Source organism: Paramisgurnus dabryanus, chromosome 2 (assembly GCF_030506205.2).
Source record: "Paramisgurnus dabryanus chromosome 2, PD_genome_1.1, whole genome shotgun sequence".
Lineage (NCBI taxonomy): Eukaryota > Metazoa > Chordata > Actinopteri > Cypriniformes > Cobitidae > Paramisgurnus > Paramisgurnus dabryanus.
In genome coordinates this window covers 10,058,618-10,079,958 of record NC_133338.1, presented here as the reverse complement: position 1 = coordinate 10,079,958, position 21,341 = coordinate 10,058,618, and the positions used below count along the sequence as shown (strand labels likewise).

Genomic DNA, 21,341 nt, shown 5'->3' with positions numbered 1-21,341 from the left:
GAAGTCGAACACACCTAATGATGTCAGGAGACGCGGAAATCCCAAGATTGCCAGCATAAATCGGCCACGCCGTGTAACGGGAGGTGCATCTGCCTACACAGACGCCAGCAGAGGACATCGCTGCGTCCACCCTCACCGCTGAAAGCCAAGAAACGCAAGCAGTCCAACCCCAAAGTACACTTACAAATCAAGTTCACATACATTAAGGTTTCTTATGAAACATTTTAATTATTATTTACATAAAATAAACGTAATACAGTCACAAAACAAACTTATGAAAATATTTTAATCGTTATTTGCATGATAATTTTTTAATGCAGCCACACAAAATAAATAAAAACTATCACCACAATTATTTTCCTTATCTCATGTGTTAATATTTTTTATTGTAACAATTTATCATTTGCAAAAATAACTGTTGCATCTGTGTAGATTAGATAAGCAAAGTGTGTGCGCGTTGTGCACGCTATACATTATGGTCAAGCATGCGCCCTTAAAATAGATCAGTGGCGCAATTGTTTTTTGAAACTGCAAAATAGCATCAAGTTCATTCCCTAGTTTGCCGACGTGCGTCTGTGAAGGGAAAACCTGCTGTGCGCTGGAGCAAAATACGAATGATACATGCGTCACTGACAAAGTCAATTGCGCTGGGTGCAAGATACTTACTTTCATTTTCGTTTATGCTTTGTTCAATAAGGGGTCCCCTGGGATTTCCAAAAAAGAAACTCCCCTCATAAGATTTTGAACTACTGATTGCAGAGATTACTCCTAATGGAATCTTTCAAAACATTGCAAATGTACACAATTGATCCTGGGATAAGTTTATTGCAATTGGTAACAACTGACAAGATCTTTCCATTTGTAAACATTTAGAATTGTATTTGATTTAACTAACATTAACAAAGATTGATACATTCTGTAAAAATATATGGCTAATTATTAGTTCATGTAAGCTAATTCATAAACGAATGCTTATATTGTAAAGTGTTTACAAAGAGTGTTTGTGAGTGTGATAGTGACAGTATACCACAGTGTTAGAAAAAATGGTCAAATACCCTTTAATAAGGTCATAATATGTACCTTTAGGTATACAGGTAATTACACATTACCAATATGTACCTCTGTGGTACTAATATGAATCCTTAATGTGCAAAACTGTAGGTTTTTAAAAAGGGGTAGCTGGGGTACATATTTTACTTTTTTTTCTAAAAGTGGAGGTTTGTTAAATGTCATAAATTATAATGTTTTTGTAATTTGTCATTATTCACCATAAAATTATTTAGACTCATCCCACAGTTTGTGAAACAGATAAAAGCTTGAAAAAACCTAAGAAAATGATCAGTGTGGCAAACCTATGTTTGCTTTTTCTATTGGTACAGGTAGGTGTGTTACAGGCAATGACAGATGAACAGAATGCCACAAATGCTTTCGATATAGCTTAACATTCCTTTAGAAGCGTCTAAAATGTACAATTAAATATTTTATAATGGTTGTACAAAGAGCTTTTATTTGAGTCATGCATAAAGGGTGCCTTTCTTTGACCAAGCGACTAACTGACCAATCAAAACACCACTATAAACCAGAAGACAATATTTAGACCCTACAGAGTGATTTATGCAGTTTATAAGGCTAAATGAATAGCTCATTTGAAACGGATATATGATGACAGATATAGGGATGTCTAACTGCATGCTAGCAAGCATGAATAAGTTTAACTTCACTTCCTGCTCGCAGACGAGGATACTGGCTTAGTGTCCTTGTTACATCCAGCGCGTCCCCTGAAAAAAACATAAATAATCATAAGACTTTCAAGAAGTGTAAATAATAAGCTGGTGAATTTAATTCCTTTTGGTTACACATTTTACACCGTGAAAAAAAACAAAGGTAAATTTACAGTTATCGAAATCAAAAGCAATTTGTTACCTTCAAAAATAAGCGTCATTTTATCTGGATTCTTTCCAGCCATTTCACATGCTTTGTGCTTTAACACCGAGATTTTTTCTAGTGGGTACATGTCAACCTCTGTTTTCTTTCCATTAAATATCACAAGGATGTTTTTCTTGTCTACTTCTTCAACATTTTCGTATAAAGAGGTGGATGGTATTCCCCAGTTTGTCTGGTTCAAATTTAAAGTGTCTGAAATAGAGCAGTATGATAAGGGAGCCATTCATGTATTTTGAGTATCTTCACATTTTAACTATTTCTTGTTTACCAGTCTGTGAGAGGGTAGAATGGAAAAATAAATAATTTTTGTTTATTTATGAATGTTGTAAATAGTTGTTGCTAAAATGTAGTTTGCTTGTTATTTTAGGACAATAGCCTGTCTCCAGTGACTGCCCTTTGTACCTTGGTTTAATGTCTCAGCTGAACTCACTGGGGTTGACTTCTCAGCCTGTTGACTGACTGTCGCTTCTGGTGGATGTACATTCTGCAAATGTATAAAAATGATGTTAAACTGAAGCCAACATAGCGGTGTGCTAGATGTTAATTCTTCTGCATTCCGCATACTTCTGCATGAGAACTACTACTTCTGCATGCAGCACTGCACAGACTGATCAGCGTAGACCACAAGAGTACTGCTTTTAACTTTCACAATACTTTGATATATTAGGTTGTTGATATCTTAGGTAACAATTGGTCTAATCTCTACAGTTCCAAGATAAACAGATTTATGGTTTCTACAGCAGCAAAAGCAAAAACTTTTTTCCATAGTTTCCATAGTAATTCAATGACCATTGAATGACCAATGATTCTCATAATATAATTATGAAATAATAATTATTAAAGTTAAATTTCAGTCGCAGCCAATGGTGTAGTGGATGGTGCTCCGACACATGGTGCACCCGAGTTCAAATCCCAGCTCGAGGTCCTTTGCCAATCCCATACATAGACTGTAAAAAAAGATGGACGACGCCTGTTCGCTCCCTTCCATTGGTGAAAAGTGAAGCCGCCAGAGTCCCGATATGGCGCTGACATCTTGGCTCTTGAGTCTGCGCAATAGCGATTTCGGGACCAGTCATGCGCAGTAGTGAGCAGGAAGTGAACCCGCGAAATCAAAACCCCGCCCTCGCTCTCGCAGAATGCGCATATCACACGATATCACAGCTGTCAATCATGACGTGACACCACCGTTTTTATATCATAAAATAACTAACTAAAACCAAACTTATTTTAAAATCAAACATTTGAATTTGCATCAGTGTGATAAAAACTACAATAAATGACAGAAACTAGGTTCGGAAAAAAGATAATTGAAGTGTAATGAATTTTTTTAGTTGGTCTCAAGTCCCATTGAATAACATGGGGAGGCGGGGTTTATGACCTATACTGGGACCAGTCACTGGGGGGCGATCGAGACGTTTTGGCTTCACTTTTCAGGGCTTGTGCGGCACGCTTGATCCCATACCCCTCTCTTCACCCTATACTTTCCTGTCATCTCCTTAATTACTGTCTATCCAATAAAAGCAAAAATGCCCCCCCCCCAAAAAAATTAAAGTTACATTTCAACCATTCCCATATCATTATTTAATTTCATTTTGTTATTTAATTCATTAACACAATATGTTAAAAAAATAAAGTTTTTCTGAAAATGTAACATGTGAATGTTTTTCTTTGGATTGAAATATAAAAGGCTTAAATGTACTTTAAAAAGCTTTAAAAATGTATTTGTACAGTATTTATATATAATAATATTTTATTGTCATTTGGGTTAATTTTACTATGATATTCAATCTTTGACATGGCCTTACTGAGTCAATATTAACGACATCAATGTGTCAAAGTTTTCCTTTTTTTATTTTGAAGAATTTATAAAGATAAAAAATGTAATAAAAATACTTTTTACATGTTTTCACAGGCATGGTCACAAATAACATGTGGCACAATCTGATCTGCTTTACTTGATTTATACTACTGAAATATTACAATATTTTCCACACATTTTTATTTCATTTGTGGGACTACTTAACATCAATATTTAACAACATTTCCTGCTGTATTCTTTAATGTAAAAGAATGTTAAGTAACTTACCTCACCAAAGAAGTAGCTCCAGACTATACCCATCTGTTTAAATAGTACTGATTCAGTCTGCTGAAGGCTTAGAATAAACTTTGCCCTCTATAATATATATGCTTTACAGGCATGTATTACTTTCATTTTCTGTTTATGCTTTGTGTAATAAAAGCTTCCCTCGCTTTCCCTCTTCTTATCTCGTTATACCTGTTTGCCCATAAATAGTCACTGTGGGGTTTTTTTTGGTGTTGTCAGATGTTGTGTTATTTGTAATGTTCTGTTTAGTGTAAAGTTGTAATTGTATCATGTATTATGTTTCCTGTTATTAAATTTAATCCTGTTTGTCAGTATCTCCATATGTTCTTCAATTTTGTGGATTACAATTCAGCATCTAAATCTGCTTCTCTGCCCGCCCTTTGTGACAGATATAAAGGCACAGTTTGCGGGCTATTTGCTCCACTTTTTGCATCAATGTGAAATGACCTTAACGGTTTTCAAAATCACAATTTGAAGGGTGTGATATCAAATATGGTTACAAGCATTCATAGACTTTCTGAATGCATAAGCCTACTTTTGACACAGAGCTGAATCAACATGCAAGTGCTACGTGAATACAAGCCAAAGATGTGATTTAGAAAAGTTAAACAAAGCAGTTTCTCCACAACAGACTTTGTCTGTCCAGACTAATGCAAACTTAGATCATTCCATTCTACTGCATGCTTAGCTTTAATGGTTTCAGTTGTTGGCAAAAAGTTGCATCCCCACCCATAGACTGTTTGGACGTAGTGTCAGTGATGTCGCCGGTATAGGTTTCTAAAGAGCTCAACTTACTCAATTATGAACTTTGAGGCTTAATATAATTCAAACAGATCAGTTACAAAAAACTACCCTCCTTACAGTTGCCATGAATGGCAAAATCAGCTTTATAGACAGAAAAAATTATACCAGGCTGTAAACATATTTATTTATTTCTGCTATAAAATTGGGCATTTTAACATGGGCAGTCTATGGGATTGACTTCCTTTTGAAGCCTGTCTCTAGCTGCCAGTCAATGAACTGCAGTTTTAATCACTTCCTTGTTGGCTTCAGGAGAGAGAACAGAAGGCTTGGTCCCCCCATCTGATAGTTATCCCTCTTAAATTATCATTAAAAACCATGGGGCGGTTTCCCGGCCAGGGTTTAAATTAATCCAGGATTTGGCCTTAGTTATTTTAGGACATTTAAGTAGTTTTTTCCAAACATAACATACAAAAAACAATACTGGTGTGCATCTTAAAACAAATAAATGGTACTAATATATGTTAAAATATGTCAGGGCAAGCTGATTTGAAATTAAAACAGCTCAAACATGCATTTTAGTCTGGGACTAGGAGAAACCCTGTCTAGGAAACCGCCCCTATGTGTATTATAAATAATACAAACATAAAGGCATGGTTTCACAGAAAAGGCTTAGCAAAAGCCAGGACTAGGCCTTAGTTAAATTAAGATGTTTAAGCATCTTTTATAAACATGCCTTAGATAAAGGTATTACTGCTGTGTATCGTTAGACAAATTAATGGCACTGGCATATTTTAAGATTTGTCAGTGCAAGTTTTCTCTCACTCATACAAGCCTATATGCCTGCAGCAAAATTACAAGTGATTTCAGCAGTAGTGACGTTTAGCTCGATGACCAGCCACAGCAATAGCGTGCTTTGGTAACACATTACAATAAGGGTCCATTTGTTAACATTAATAACATGAATTATAGTAGAAAATGTTAATTTAATAGTTTATTAAAACATTTTCAAAACTAAAGGTTTATTTATATGTGCATTCGAAATATAAATAAACTTTCTGTATTTATTTATCTGTCTGTTTAGTGTCTAAACTGATCTCTGAAACAAATACCTTGTCAAAAATAAAATGTTTTGGTTTGCTAAAGATGAGGGGAGATGACGAGCATGGATGTGTAGAGATGTTTGGCAGCCAGGAAAGAATTCAAGGACCTGTAGCTCAGTGGTTCTCAAACTGGGGGCCACGAGATGGTGCCAGGGGGCCCCAGTTTTATGACATTTTATAAAATAAATTTATTTATCATGAATTCTGTGCAATTAAACCTAAAAAAATAACCAACAGCACTACTTCATATCATTTAATTTTTGTTTTGTTTAATCAAAAGTTGAGTTTAAAACAGTTTCTTGTCATAAATTTTCTTTGGGGGGGTCACGAAGGAATGCGCCACACACAAGGGGGGCCGCACGCTAAAAAAGTTTGAGAAGAACCACTGCTTTGGCTAACATTGTTACATTAATTTTTCACAGTAACGTTAAGTTGTATGAAGGTAGTACACTTGTCATTTATTTCCACTGTAATCAGAAATAAACTACTGTAAAAGGACTCTGTTTGTTATTGATTATATTTGGACGTCTACCGGAAGTGGGGTTTAGTCCACAAAAGTCAAAGATGGCCAGTCAGTTTGAGGAAAGTCATCGTCTATTCTGCGCAGTCATACAGTTTTATGTTGTTATGTAATGATGTCATCTCCCAATGACATCACAACCTCATTTAGTAACTTTTAGCATCAAAACAACTTGCCTTTAAATAAGTTGGCAACATTGTAAGTTGTTCCGTTGTTGTGGAACTCCAGTCAGCTGTAAAAGTTATTTTCTTCACCTTTAACATTAAATAACTTGATCCTTTTTTCTTTAATACAAATTAAGCCATTATTAAATAATTAAAATAATTCTGACAAAAATTATGATAACCAATGTATGTTTCCATGAGTCCATGATTATAATAACATTACCTAGTTTAAGAGTAATTACGTTTAAAATTAAGTTCAAATTTCAGTGGCGGCTTGATGGTAAACATTGCAAAAATAAATGGCTTTAAAGAAGAATATTAGGCTTATTCCTGTGTACACATACCCTTACAAGTACATTTTTGGATGTTTTGTTTGTATCTCCTTCAAAAATGACTCTGGAGAAATTTTACGTTTATTGTCCCCAATACTGATAGATGAAAATTACGCCCATGAAAAGTTGGTCAGCCAATACTTTATCAAAAAAGGTTAAGTGGTTTTAAATGTACTTTGGTTTAATTTGGTCTTGAATGCTGTGCAACACCACAACAAACCAGCTCTTATCTCATTCAAAATTTTGTTCATAAAAATCACACTTTTATGCATTAGATATTACAGATACCCTGCAATTTTCGTACACTGAGATTTGTTTTACACATTACCATGTTTTTACAATCAGCACAGAAAGGGTTAAAGGTGATTCCGTACGTAGTTATGCTAGTACACATAAAACTGTAAAGTTATATGGTACACCAAGAACAGTTGAGAGATATTTTCCTGTAAAACGGTACAAAGTATTTCATAATGTGAATGAATGTTAGGTAATTTAACTTACCTCCCTGGAGAAATAGCTGTAGAGTGCACCCATGTCTTAAATGGTATCAAGACTTGATTCTCAATTTATAACCTTACTCTGTGAAACGAAAACACTTTATTACATTAGGCAACATTAGGTTACATTACTCGTACTGTACTTTCATTTCCTTATTTACATGTGCGCAACCAGCCCGGCTAGCTCAGTCGGTAGAGCATGAGACTCTTAATCTCAGGGTCGTGGGTTCGAGCCCCACGTTGGGCGTCAAGCTTTTCGTTTTTAATCAAACTTGAAAACGTATTTTGTGTAATTTTTTGAATAAATAGCCTACACAATATTATACCGAAGTGCAAGCGTACGTCGTGTGTTACCACAATAGCGCCAATGTTAACAAAAGTATTTCATGGAATTGTAAGGACTGTGTCTAGTCATGTTCAGGCTGGCAGCGTAGGCTTGTGTAACATTGCTTATAGCACATGCAGTTAATCTTTGACTGCATGTATGTTTTCTGCATTCCTGTTAATAAAGTATTTTTTTGGGCATCATGCATCAAATTTTTGTTTGGTTAACACTTCATACTGTAGGTTAATAATAATTATTAACGTCCATTATTATAATACATTATAATATATATATATATATATATATATATATATATATATATATATATATATATATATATATATATATATATATACATAATAGCCTATAAAGCCATATTCTTATGACACAGACAAAAAAAAGTAAAAGGCGTTGGGTTAATTTAATTGCTATTTATACATTAATAAAAAAAATAGAAAATACATTTTTACACCGACAACTTATTTAAACGTTACATTGATGCGCTCTTCGGTCACGTTTGTGATGCTTTAATGATCAACACTGCAAAAACGGAGAAAAGAAACATTTGATGCATCGTAAGTGGATCTTAATATAATGCTTCAAAAATAAAAAATACTAGTCTCTAAAAACATTTATATACAATTATTAGAGGAACGCATTTTTGCATCATTTGACCTCAGAGTCATGAACGTGATTTCCGCGCCCCCTCTAGTGGCGAATCTAGATGTTCTTCTAACATTGTACAATCTCTGTTCTGTTTCGTCTGGGTAAGGGTTTGTATAATGTATTAATTCATTACGTCCAGAATGAAGCACGTTATTAAAACATTTAATTTCAGAGTGAAGTGAAGAACCAGTCGTATCCCAGACATATGTGGGCCCCACGTGGGTCCTATCTGGGCAGCATGGGTTACATGTAGGCATGGGCTTCACATGGGCAATATACACTCACCTAAAGAATTATTAGGAACACCATAATAATACTGTGTTTGCCTTTAGAACTGCCTTAATTCTACATGGCATTAATTCAACAAGGTGCTGAAAGCATTCTTTAGAAATGTTTGCCCATATTGATAGGATAGCATCTTGCAGTTGATGGAGATTTGTGGGATGCACATCCAGGGCACAAAGCTCCCATTCCACCACATCCCAAAGATGCTCTATTGGGTTGCGATCTGGTGACTGGGGGGGGGGTATTTTAGTACAGTGAACTCATTGTCATGTTCAAGAACCAAAATTGAAATGATTAAAATAAAGCTTTGTGACATGGTGCATTATCCTGCCGGAAGTAGCCATCCGAGGATGGGTACATGGTGGTCATAAAGGGATGGACTCGAAACAATGCTCAGGTATGCCGTGGCATTTAAACGATGCCCAATTGGTACTAAGGGGCCAAAAGTGTGCCAAGAAAATATCCCCCACACCATTACACCACCACCACCAACCTGCACAGTGGTAACAAGGCATGATGCATCCATGTTCTCATTCTGTTTACGCCAAATTCTGACTCTACCATCTGAATGTGTCAACAGAAATCAAGACTCAACAGACCGGGGAAAATTTTTCCAGTCTTCAATTGTCCTATTTCTGTGCAAGGATACAGTTTATGCCGGAGCAGCAGGAGTCTCTCACAACCGTTACACTTGTAATTTATTCAGAGTTGTGTTTTTAGAAAATGTAAAACTATGGTGCAAGTTCACGGACTGCACAGCGATGAATTAAAGCAAACGTGCAAGGACATTTAATGAGCTTGGCTGTGTATGCTTTGCAAGTTCTTCATAAGACTGTTTTTCAAAAATTAAATGATGATCAGAATTAAAACCATCTCCAGAACAGTGAGCAATGTTTGTGTTGTTTTTTAAATCTCAAGTAATTTAAGAGTTTGACTTCTTTCACATTGCTTGTTTTAAGGGTTATGTTAAATTATTAGTAATAACCTGCATTAGCGGTTTTTAAATGTTGTTGATTATTTTAGGGTTAAAAGCAGGGCTCTCAAGTTTTACCAAAAGTTTGGAGTGACTTTACATCTGACAGGGGAGGGGTATTTGTGACAGCGACCAGCTAACCGTTTAATTTTACCTAATGTTTTGTAAACAAACCATTAATTAGTCCCATTGACTTATCCCATTGGGCTTATTAAAGTTTGGTTACAAACATTTCTCAAAATATATTCCTTCGTGTTCTTCAGAACAAAAAAATACAGGTTTGTAACAACATGACAGAATTTGTATTTTTGGCTGAACTATCCCTTTAAAATGCCATATTTTCACCCACCCATATTACAAAGTTTCTACTTTAGTACTACAGATAATCTTCAAAACATCTAAGTGTCATTATCTGTGTTATTTTGAGATTACATGAATATGAACAGAAATGCATTTAACATCTTGTATTACAAAAAATGTAACTACTTGAAGTAAACTTGTACTCATCTTTCATACAAAGAGTTCAAATTTATTACAAGTGGTACCTAAACACATTTTAAAAACATTTTAGCATATTTCATATTAATGTACTAAACAACAAAAAAAATGTAGGCTATATTAAGTACAAAATTATTATATGAAAGTAGAGCACTTTAAGTAAATTATGGAATTATACTTTTTTACTTGGGCACATTGTACACACACAGTATTGCAGAACATTTAATGATGAAAGGGCAATAATAATGAAATACATCTCTTTTACATTAATTTCAGGAAGCCTCAAGTACTTTTCTTAATTTCATGTAACTAAAGCTTCTGGTTGCAAAGCTGTTGGAGTTTTTGACCGAATCAATAAAAATTTAGCACGAATTTGTCTTTATTCTCCAATTGTCTTTGATCAAAGGCAATGATTTCCTCCAGGAATCGTAAAATCAAAATACTTAAAAATGGGTTATATCTACCTTTATCGGTTCTTGCTCATCCAACTTCCACTCCGTTAAATCCATGTTAGTAGCTAACCAACGTGCTTGCAGCGGGATATAATTTGATCAGAAACAACTTCTCGTTTATTTCTGATTGCCTGGTAGGATGCATTGTGTGAACAACTTCATGAGACCCTGCAAAAAATGACAAGTGGATGACACTTTAATTATATATAGCAGGACAATTTATCTCTTACTTCTCAGAGTGAGAAATACAAGGTGTGGCGTGTGAGCGTGTAAACTGACTGAAATGCGTGTGTCTCACGGTCAATGCGTGAGACATGAGAGCCCTGGTTGAAAGTGTAATAAAATGACAATAAATTAGTTTGATATATTGAACCTTTATAGTTTTTTATTTGATTTCTTATATTGCACCTCCTTCATGTTTTGTGATGTTATAGATAAATGAACTGTTTAACATTAATGCTGAAAACTGATATTTACCGAACTGGAATTATGTTGCTTTTATCAGTTATCAATTTTAATTGAATATATTATTTAAATGAATATATTAAGTAAATTACAATTAAGAATTAATATTGTAATTATTACATAATAAGGAACCAGTCAAGTACCCATTAAAAACCCATACTGGGCCCTGGTAAATAACATGTGGGCTTCTTTAGGTGGGGGCAATATGGGCCCTATGTGTGTTTGGCCACCTGGGCCCCACATAAGACCCCACTCAGTTTCTATATCAAATTTATGTGGGCTTACCCAGGTGGGGTTTTAATGTCCATCCATTTTCACTCTTTTTTTAGGATACAAACAGAAAATACAGGAAATATGTACACAAAATTAAAAACAAATTTCAGAAATAAATGTCTTCTTCAGGCATCCGTGAGTATTTAGTGTTACCTCTCTTGGCACAAAACACATCTTGAGCTTTTTGAGGAGAATAAAGTCCTGAAGTCATTTGATTGGAATTAGAAATTAGGATTTAATTTCATTTAGGTTTAAAAGATCCTGCAGCTGCCTGCTATTGCTCAAGTTGAAAGCGAGTTTACCCTAAATACACTTCAGCTTATACTTTTACACTGTTTTAATACTACATACACATATCCTGTATTTTCTGGTTGTATTCTAATAAATAATTATATATGATCACTATACAATTGCAAAAACAACAAATCTAATGGTAGCATGGTGGCCTAAGACGTTTGCACAGTACTGTATATCTGTTTTGGCCAAATTGGTGAAAAGATGCTACACTAATTTTGAGGTTGATTCCTAAATCCACTTGGCTCTAAAATCTGAGGGGGCACGTGCAGTGTAAGACACGTGCACTGTATGTGATATATATCTATTTTTGTCATTTTTATAATAAATGTAATCTTGTCTAGGGATATGTGGCATAGTCTGGATGAGGTTTATTCAAAAGGTTCACATTTTATAAGGATAAAGGAGAAAGTATTGATCACCTCCAAACAATAGCATAGAAACAAACATCTGAATGAACTTCACTCAGAGTTATCAACACTCAGAATAAACAAGTCTAATAAATGATATTATAAATTATAATGATTAATCAACAGATATATAGCTGGACAGGGAAGCTGAAACTGAGAACATAGGAACAAGAGAAAGACAACTTGGGCTACCATGACCTGAGTTGACCAGTTTACTTCAAGGTTATGCATGTCCAAAGGAAATGATTTAATTGAATATTGCAAGCTAAGGCATATGAAAATTACCTTTGGGTAAGTCATATGAGGTTAACATCATAAAGAATATGAACATGATATGTCAGGTTATATCAAAAACATAAGGGTATGGGAATGGGTGCACCCCTATTTCTAACAGTCATGAAAATAATTGAGTTTTAAGTTCAGTGTTACAGCGAAAGTGTTAGAGTGTTTACAACAGTGCATGCTGGACCAACCAATCTTAGCAACAGAACCACAAACATTTGTTTTAAAATTATTTCAGTAAAAAATGTCTTTAAATGTGCTGCATGTAGACTGTGCTAAATAAAAATACTATAATAAATCCGTAGATATTTAGGAAACATGCTAAGGACACATATCTGTTTCTCTGAAAAACAATGCTCCTGCAAGTTATTCTCTTTTTGAAATTTACCTTCCATGTTGGACAGTGTTGCCAGATACATTTTTGTTGGATAAAAATGACATCCTAACCCAAACCCCAATTCGAACCCAACTCCAAGCGACCATGGCTTAAATATAGACAAAAACATTGAGAAACCCGTATATTAAATAACGTCCTTAGAGGGGACAGAGAATGAAAAACCATTTTTACCTTGTCTTTGTTGAATAATGGTACTCTACCCACATTCACAAACATACAAAAAGTGCTAGACATGCTAAACATCTCAGTCTCATAGAAATCCTCTTTTAGAAATGTCAGCCAGAAAACAGACCAATCTGAAAAACTGATGCTTATGACATCACAGGCATCTAACTGCCCCTCCACTTTAAAATAATTGGCTACATTTTTTGAGTGGCAGCAAAGTCAGCCAATCAGTAATGAGATTGCAAGTTAAGCCAGTAGGGGCAGCCAAATAGGTGCAAAACCACTTGTTTAAAATCCCCCACCCTAATAGAGCTATCTGAGAGAGGTTTTTAGGAAGCTTTTAAGGCATTACAGACCAAAACAAAAAAATTTTTGTCTACATGTCACATTACAGAACAAGGATAAATACTCCGTTCAATCATTCTATGTCACCTTTAAGCAAATCTGAAATCTAACCCTAAACCGAAGCGAAGTGAAAATGGTTTAAAAAACTAGAGAAAAAAATAGAGAAACCAATAAATAAAACAAAAAAAAGATGTGCCGTTAAAGTGAATGGGAAGGACTGGTGTATCATATCCACGTCAAATTGGAATTTGGCGTATGTATTGCACGATTTTCACACTTCGTGCTATTTATACGCATCTACATGAGACTGGGTCAAAACCCCACCAAAATGCACAAAACTCACAAAAAAACACCCAAAATGTTAGAGTACACAGATGGACATGCACTTTACTAGGTTGTTTCAAGATAATTCTGTTTCATACATAGTATAGCCTATTTTTTTTTAACTTTTTATTCCTTTTTATAGACGTTGGTGTGAGGAAGAGGTGATGGAAAATTTGAGCTATGATGGTCAAAACTCAAGTGATGAATGGCTTGCATCAGTTGCTTGTACAACAGTGGACATGACAAATGAACCAAAAACAGGATAAATAATCATGTAACGAATTTAAGAACGCGTGAGAAAGAATAAAATATCAGCAAGTATAATATATTCGTCTTATTTCATGCAAATTTTTTATACAGTTCACAATTGCAGAAAATCATATTTTAACTATAACATTGTCTGTCACCCTTAGAAATGCAATATGGGAGTATCAGTATCCTAATATTTTTTTTAAATGAAATCCCTTGGCAGTTGTCGACTTGCATGAATGCTATTAGGCCACTTCATTATTCCTGAAAAATAATCCATGGGCAGTTGTGCAAGTTACCTCCAAACTGTAATACATTACAGATAACTTGTTCCTGTTATTTTAAAATAATATCTTACCTTGCAATATTACTGTCTCAGAATTGTAATGCGTTACATGACTCCTGTATTGCTTTTGAGTTACTTTCATTAAAATAACTACAGAAGTAGAACTTTCTAAAAGCACAAAATTTACTGCAGAGAATTTTAAATCCAGTAGAGGGTGACATGATGTAGCATTATGACTGTGGCCTATCCAGGCTACCTATGATCTAAGTATGGTAGAGAAAAAAAAGTATGGTAGAAGTGATTATCTGGCAATATCTGTGAATAGCTTGAGTATATTTATATTAGACACAACAGGACTACAGCATATGTAAACTCCAATGCCATGACAAGATGCAGAATGTTTCTTATTGTTGCCATTATTTTACTTTGAATTCAAGTGGTTCACAACACAAAACTGTCATGCACAAAGTGAGTATGATGAACATAGCTTATGCTTTCTCAGTATAAAGTGCACTTAGATGACCAACCCCTCAGCCTCAATCATTGTAGTCCTTATAAATGAACATATAGGCTAAACATAGCCTAACTGCTTAGAAAGGAAACCAAGATATTCTTCTTAAAAGACAAAGGGTTTATAGGGTTTAGGCTAATACAGGACTGGGCCTTATTTATATTAGGTAATTTATAAGGACAGCAAGTAGGAATTTAAAGGGGGGGTTCAATGGAATTTCAAGCATTCTAACTTAGTAACACAGTTATAGAGTTGTTTCCTCATGCTAAACGTAGTCAAAGTGTCAAAAAGCAGTTGGACGTGTTACAGAGTATTTCTGTGCCAAATGCACTTCGCCAGGGTTCATACAAGTTTCAATTACAGGTCCAACTGACGTTTCAGGGGTTTTCTATACGTATCACTACTTTATATGGGCACTTCCCCCAGAAAACCCCGCCCACCCGTCAATCAGCGGGAGACGCTAGAGCTTGCAAACATCTTATCACGCCACTCAGCTTTGTTTAATTTCAAAACTAAACAATGGCACGAAAGATGAAGTGTGTTTTTGGATGTAAGGAGAAGAAATCCAGCCTTATGAAAACAATGGACATAGTTTATTATCCGGGGTAGCAGCGGAGTTTTGCTTGTGTGTTTGATGCGGTGGATTGCCCAACCGGGTCATGACGAGTTGCACGCGGTAAGTAAGACTTCTGCCTTATGTTGGAAATAGTCGTGTGCATATTATATCAATGACACGAACATGTAGTGAATCATAAGTTAAAACAGTGTTGTATAGTGTTTCATGACTCGTACTCGCTCCTCCCGCGGTAACTCCTCCGTACGTTATCAGAAAGATTCAGTAAAGCTAATCTAAACTTAAGACTCTTCGGAGATACAAAGGATTTCATACTACTCTATAGGTACTCCAGAGTAACATCAGAAATGCAGAAACAACGTGTGTTACGTGAGCTTTAATTGTTTTATTAATCAAAATCAATGTCTTTATTTATAAATATGTCCTCATTGGTGTCAAATTACCTCTGCCGATGATCTGACCTTTCTTTCTAAGCTTAGAATTTCTTCTCTTTACTTACATTGAATGGGTAAGTCGTATTGATAGACTATAATAGCAGAGAGGGACAAAAAGCTCTAGCCAAAAACACAAAAAGCCAAAAACAAATGTCACCAACATTAAGGCTTCCTTCAAGTCAATTGTTGTGGCAAAGAGAGTTTTAATAAATGTTGTTTTGCCCAGGGCTTAATTTGAGCTGGATCGTATTGAACAGGATCCGGGACCTCTCAGGTTTGGACTGTCTGTGTTCCGGTAACTATGTGTGAAATTGGCCGAAATCTGAAACAAAACACAATATGCTATACAGGTATATATAAAAATGACATTTAAGGACATTTCATGTAATTTATTTGTTTATATTTTTCTAACGTTCCCTTCGGACGTGAAAAGCACTGCATACAAACGTCATGTACGCGCCTCTGCTGACAAAATTAGTCTAACCGCTAAAACTTCAAGGATTGGAGCACAATAAAAATGTCAAAAAGACAGATACATTTATTATCATTTTTCAAAAGAAAAGAAGAGATTAATGATACTTAAAGAACCAGGAGTTTAACGACTGAACACGGTGGCTGCGGTACTGATCAGTGAAGAATGCTACCGCGGCTGTTAATGAACAGGAGGCTGCCATGACAGCAGCCAGCCAGGATGAATAACAAGGTGAGACAGGCCTAGTTTGCAGTTCAGATTTGGAGTTCTTGCAACGGAGAAGAGGTTGGGACATATAGCGACAAGGATGGAATGCACTATTTGGAACAAAGCTCAGCTCAAGGTTAAACAGTCCAGATGTGGGGTGTTTTCCCTTAAAAAATTAACTTAAGTAAAACCATGGTTTTGCTAATAGTAATCAATACAGGAGAACCATGCATTACAACACTGGGGTCAATGTTGGTTAATTTATATATTTATATATATATATATATATATATATATATATATATATATATATATATATATATATATATACAGGGTGCGATTTGTGAAAAAAAACAGAGGGGGGGATGTTTTCATAGGCGTCGATTTCGGCGATGGTGGGTACCCACCATATGAGTCATTTTGTACCCACCACTAGTTTTTACTTTTTTGACTGTTTTCAGTGGTTATGAAGAGCAATATGAGAGAGAAATTTGGTAATCATTGTCCGACCTAACAAAAATCCATTATAATATTATTATTATTTTTTTAATATATTTCTAATTAAAATATTTCTAATATTCAGAAATGCGCTCTCCGCTCACGAGCTCTGATCGGAACAAACCCGAACCTCACTGTGTGCTTAACTTGCGCAGAAACAATAAAATATAACCAGCTTTTTAAAATGGTTTTAAAACTAAACATTTAGACAATTTTAGCGCAAATTATGAGCCTATTGACGATTTTTTATAATTCTTGACATAATGCGTCTCTGTCCACAGCACATTTCAAAAAATTTTAATTCATAAAAATAAATCATGAGAACATGAACTCATCACTGCATTTGCAGGAATTGTAAAATCTTTTTTCTATTAACTCATGAAGCAGCCTAACGCAATATTTTTACTCTAATAGCTTATCTTTCCCCACACATATGAACTGTGATCATGCACAACAAAAAAACGCGCAAGAATTAAATCTTGAATGGCAAAACTATATGGCACAACTTAGTGTCAACTTAAATATGAACAATGTATTAATTGCAAAGTTAAACCATTACAGTAGAAACAGCTTTACTGCTGCTTTTAAAGTAATAACATTAACTTTACACCGCAATGCTGAGCTACAGTGAAATGATAGAAAAGACAGATGCATTATGTGTTAAGTCAATTATTTGCGCAAACTGGACGCGCCCGCGCCTCGCTAAACGCCTCATCTGCGTGTAACTTCGGCCATTCTCAGTGGTGTGACTGGGACACTTGTCATCATAAACAGATAATCAGATTGTGATGTTTATTCCCGCTTTATTAATATGCGGCTGAATATGCTGCCCATCGTTTCGACACACAGCTCCATAACCATCTCGCATGTGTTGATAGGCTATAGGTTGAGGTGTAACCGAGTCTGTAACCAATCAGATAGCGCCGTGGGCGGGACATTGAGAGGCTGCGCCGCAGCTGTATCAGAGCCAGCCAAAACAGCGCATTTTAAAACAAAATAGACTTTAATCAAACCACGGATCAGTGATAAGTTTTGTGATCCGTCTCGCCACTAGTGTAGTAGCACTGATCACATTGAGGGGGGGGATAAATTTATCCCCACCGGGGATAAAAATAATTAAGCAGAGGCAGGGATACATTGACCAGAAAGGGGGAAATCCCACGCATCCCCCCCGGCAAATCGCACCCTGTATATATATATATATATATATATAAATTTAATTAATATATATATATATATATATATATAAAATGTATGTGTGTGTGTGTGTGTTTGTTCAATTTCTCATTAATGCAATTATGTAATCAACCAATCACATGGGAGTTGCTTCAATGCATTAAGGGGTATGGTCCTGGTCAACACAATCTCCTGAACTCAAAACTGAATGTCAGAATGGGAAAGAAAGGTGATTTAAGCTATTTTGAGCGTGGCATAGTTGTTGGTGCCAGATGGGCCGGTGTTGTGCCGAATTCTGTGACCTATCGAATTCTGTGACTAGAGGTCGCTGTTTAGCAATTGTTCATGCGAGACCGCGCCTGGCGCCCGTGCACATTATCGTTAGTGCTGCAAGGGAGTTTCTAACTATATACGTGACCGCCCACTGAGGGATGACGTCATTTTACCCTCGCTCTAGTCTAGCGTATGAATGAAGCAGTCAGACTTCGTGAGAAACGAACGCGCTGATTAAAATGATGTGAAATAGGTTCTTATCTAAAATACCAGAACATCAAAAATGTTTTTTTTGATTTTCTGGTTTTTGAAATGTTTATGTTGTTGTTGGGACTGTTGCTATTTAATTGTTACACAACCCGACGGACAGTTACAACAGCTTACCGAAATCTGTGACCTGCCTCTGTTTCATTCAGAATTACAATAATGTTACTCAAGTTAACTCTGGTGATGTCTAATCTCATCTGTGATATATCATCAAATGCATTTTGACCTGATGTCAACAGTAGCACACAAACAGCAGGGTCACACAATCTGACGGACAGTAACAACAGCTTACCGAAATCTGTGACCTGCCTCTGTTTCATTCAGAATTACAATATTGTTAACCAAATTCACTCTGGTGATATCTGTAATATATCATCAAATGCATTTTGAACTCACGATAATGTGCACGGGCGCCAGTCGCGGTCTCGAGTGAACAATTGCTAACAAAAACACCGGTCTGAGTTTTAATAATCTGCTCAGCTGCTGGTATTTTCACACTCAACCATTTCTAGGGTTTCCCTTACGAAAAAGAAGTTTATTCAAGTGTGCTATAAGTATACTTCTTTTAAACTTAAAATAAGAAAGTATACTTTCAGTTAACTTTTTATGTACTTCTCTAAAATGTACTTTAGGTACTTCTCAGAAATATACTTAAATTGTACTAAAGTATACTTGACCTATACTGACCGAAATGTCTAAGTATATTTGGCCTATACTTGTTTATTGACATATACTTAAAAGTTTAAATTAAAAATGCAACAACGAAAGCTACATCAAGAAAACTGCAAAAAGCCATAAGATTAGCCCTGGTGAAAAATAAATATACTTTATTGTATTTCAAGTATATTTAAATTAGTACATTACAAATATACTTAGAAAGAAATGTACCATCTTTGAATATATTGAAAGTATGCTTACAACATATTTGCTTACAATTAAACTTTTAACATATTTCAAAATAATTATACTTTAGTATATTTTCTAAAAGTATACTTTAAAAAATATACTTGGAGTTAAAGTTCTGTGTAATTTTTAAAGTATACTAATTTGAACTTATTTTAAAGTTTATTTTAGGTATACTTTATCTGTTAAAGTTATCATTATAATAATGCACTGACAGCATATTTATAAAATACTTTATTTAGCATCCTTTAGAAACAGAATATTTTAAGTAAATTTTGAAAGTATATGTAGTGTACAAATGTATATTATCTTTATGGAGAATCTTTAGTGTTAGTAAACTAGTAAGTTATTAATTTTGTGCTGCAGGTATACTTGCAAGTATTCTTTTATTATACTTTTAGTTAACTAGTGTACTCATACTGAAATTGTACATGTAAGTGTTCTGTTAGTGTACTCTTAGTAAACTAGTAAGTTACTAATTGTGTGCTGCAGGTATACTTGCAAGTTTTCTTTTACTATACTTTTAGTTAACTAGTAGTTTACTACTTAACTTTACTTTAAATGAACTTAACATCATACTATAAATATAAATATAATGCACTTAAAGTACAATACAATGTTCCTGTGTATTAATTTTTATACTTGTACCTTTTAATTGTATTTTCAATTTGAAGCTAAATCTTTCGTGTGCTATCAGTGAGCTAATCAAACAAAAAAATAATAAATACTAAAATTATATATATATATATATATATATATATATATAATGGGACACTACAGTGGGACACTGCAGAAATTGTGAGTAAAAAAGGAATGGAATAATTCACAAATCTCATAAACTTATTTTTTATTCACAATAGAATATAGACTATCTCTGCCCATCTTGACTTCTGAGAGACACTGGCACACTTTTTATACTCAATCATGTTGCCAATTAAGTTGCAAATTGGTCCTTTAGTTGTTCCTTATATGTACATTTAACTTTTATACTCTTATTGCTACCTGTCCCAACTTTTTTGGAATGTGTAGCTCTCATAAAGTCCAAATTGAGCCAATATTTGGCACAACATTTCAAAATGTCTCACTTTCAATATTTGATATGTTATCTATTCTATTGTAAATAAAGTTTATGAGATTTGTAAATTATTCCATTCCTTTTTTACTCACAATTTCTACAGTGTCCCAACTTTTTCTGATTTGAGGTTGTATATATATATATCTATATAATATGGCTGAACCCCCTGAATATTAACTTTCTTTCTGGACTCCATTTCCCATAATCCTGCATGCCTGGACTGATTGGTCTGCCACCTGAAACTCATTGGACAGCCTATATAAACTCTCTGGAACCATTCAGTCAGTGCAAAGTCTAGATTTGTACCGGCTATCATTGCTGAGCGGTTTGCCTGCCTGCTTAGCTATCTGTATTTATTAATCTTGATCTGTTTTACCTGGTTTATGTTTGTTGACTGCCCTGACCCATTTGCCTGTTTCATGACTACAAGATTTGCCTGCCCTACATTGCTGTGTTTGCTGTTGTTTGACCTTGTCTGTTGGAATGAGTGTGTTTAATAAAAACCTGCAGATGATCCTCAGTGTCAAAGTGCTTTGTTACACAAGCAGCACACAATAAGTAACCTACTAGTTTAGTACACTAACAGAACACTTGCATGTACACTTTCAGTATATGACTAGTAAACTACTAGTTAACTAAAAGTATATTAAAAGAACACTTGGAAGTATACCTGCAGCACACAAAAAGTAACCACCTAGTTTACTAAGAGTACACTAACAGAACACTTCCATGTACACTTTCAGTATATGACTAGTAAACTACTAGTTAACTAAAAGTATATTAAAAGAACACTTGGAAGTATACCTGCAGCACACAATAAGTAACCTACTAGTTTACTAAGATTACACTAACAGAAC

At 34.9% G+C, this 21,341-nt stretch overlaps 1 non-coding gene across 1 annotated transcript; it reads left to right on the top strand.

The window, feature by feature from the left end:
* Window positions 1–7,579: 7,579 nt before the first annotated feature.
* Window positions 7,580–7,652, top strand: trnak-cuu (transfer RNA lysine (anticodon CUU)). The gene has a single exon. It is a non-coding gene; the product is annotated as a tRNA-Lys (tRNA).
* Window positions 7,653–21,341: the final 13,689 nt, after the last annotated feature.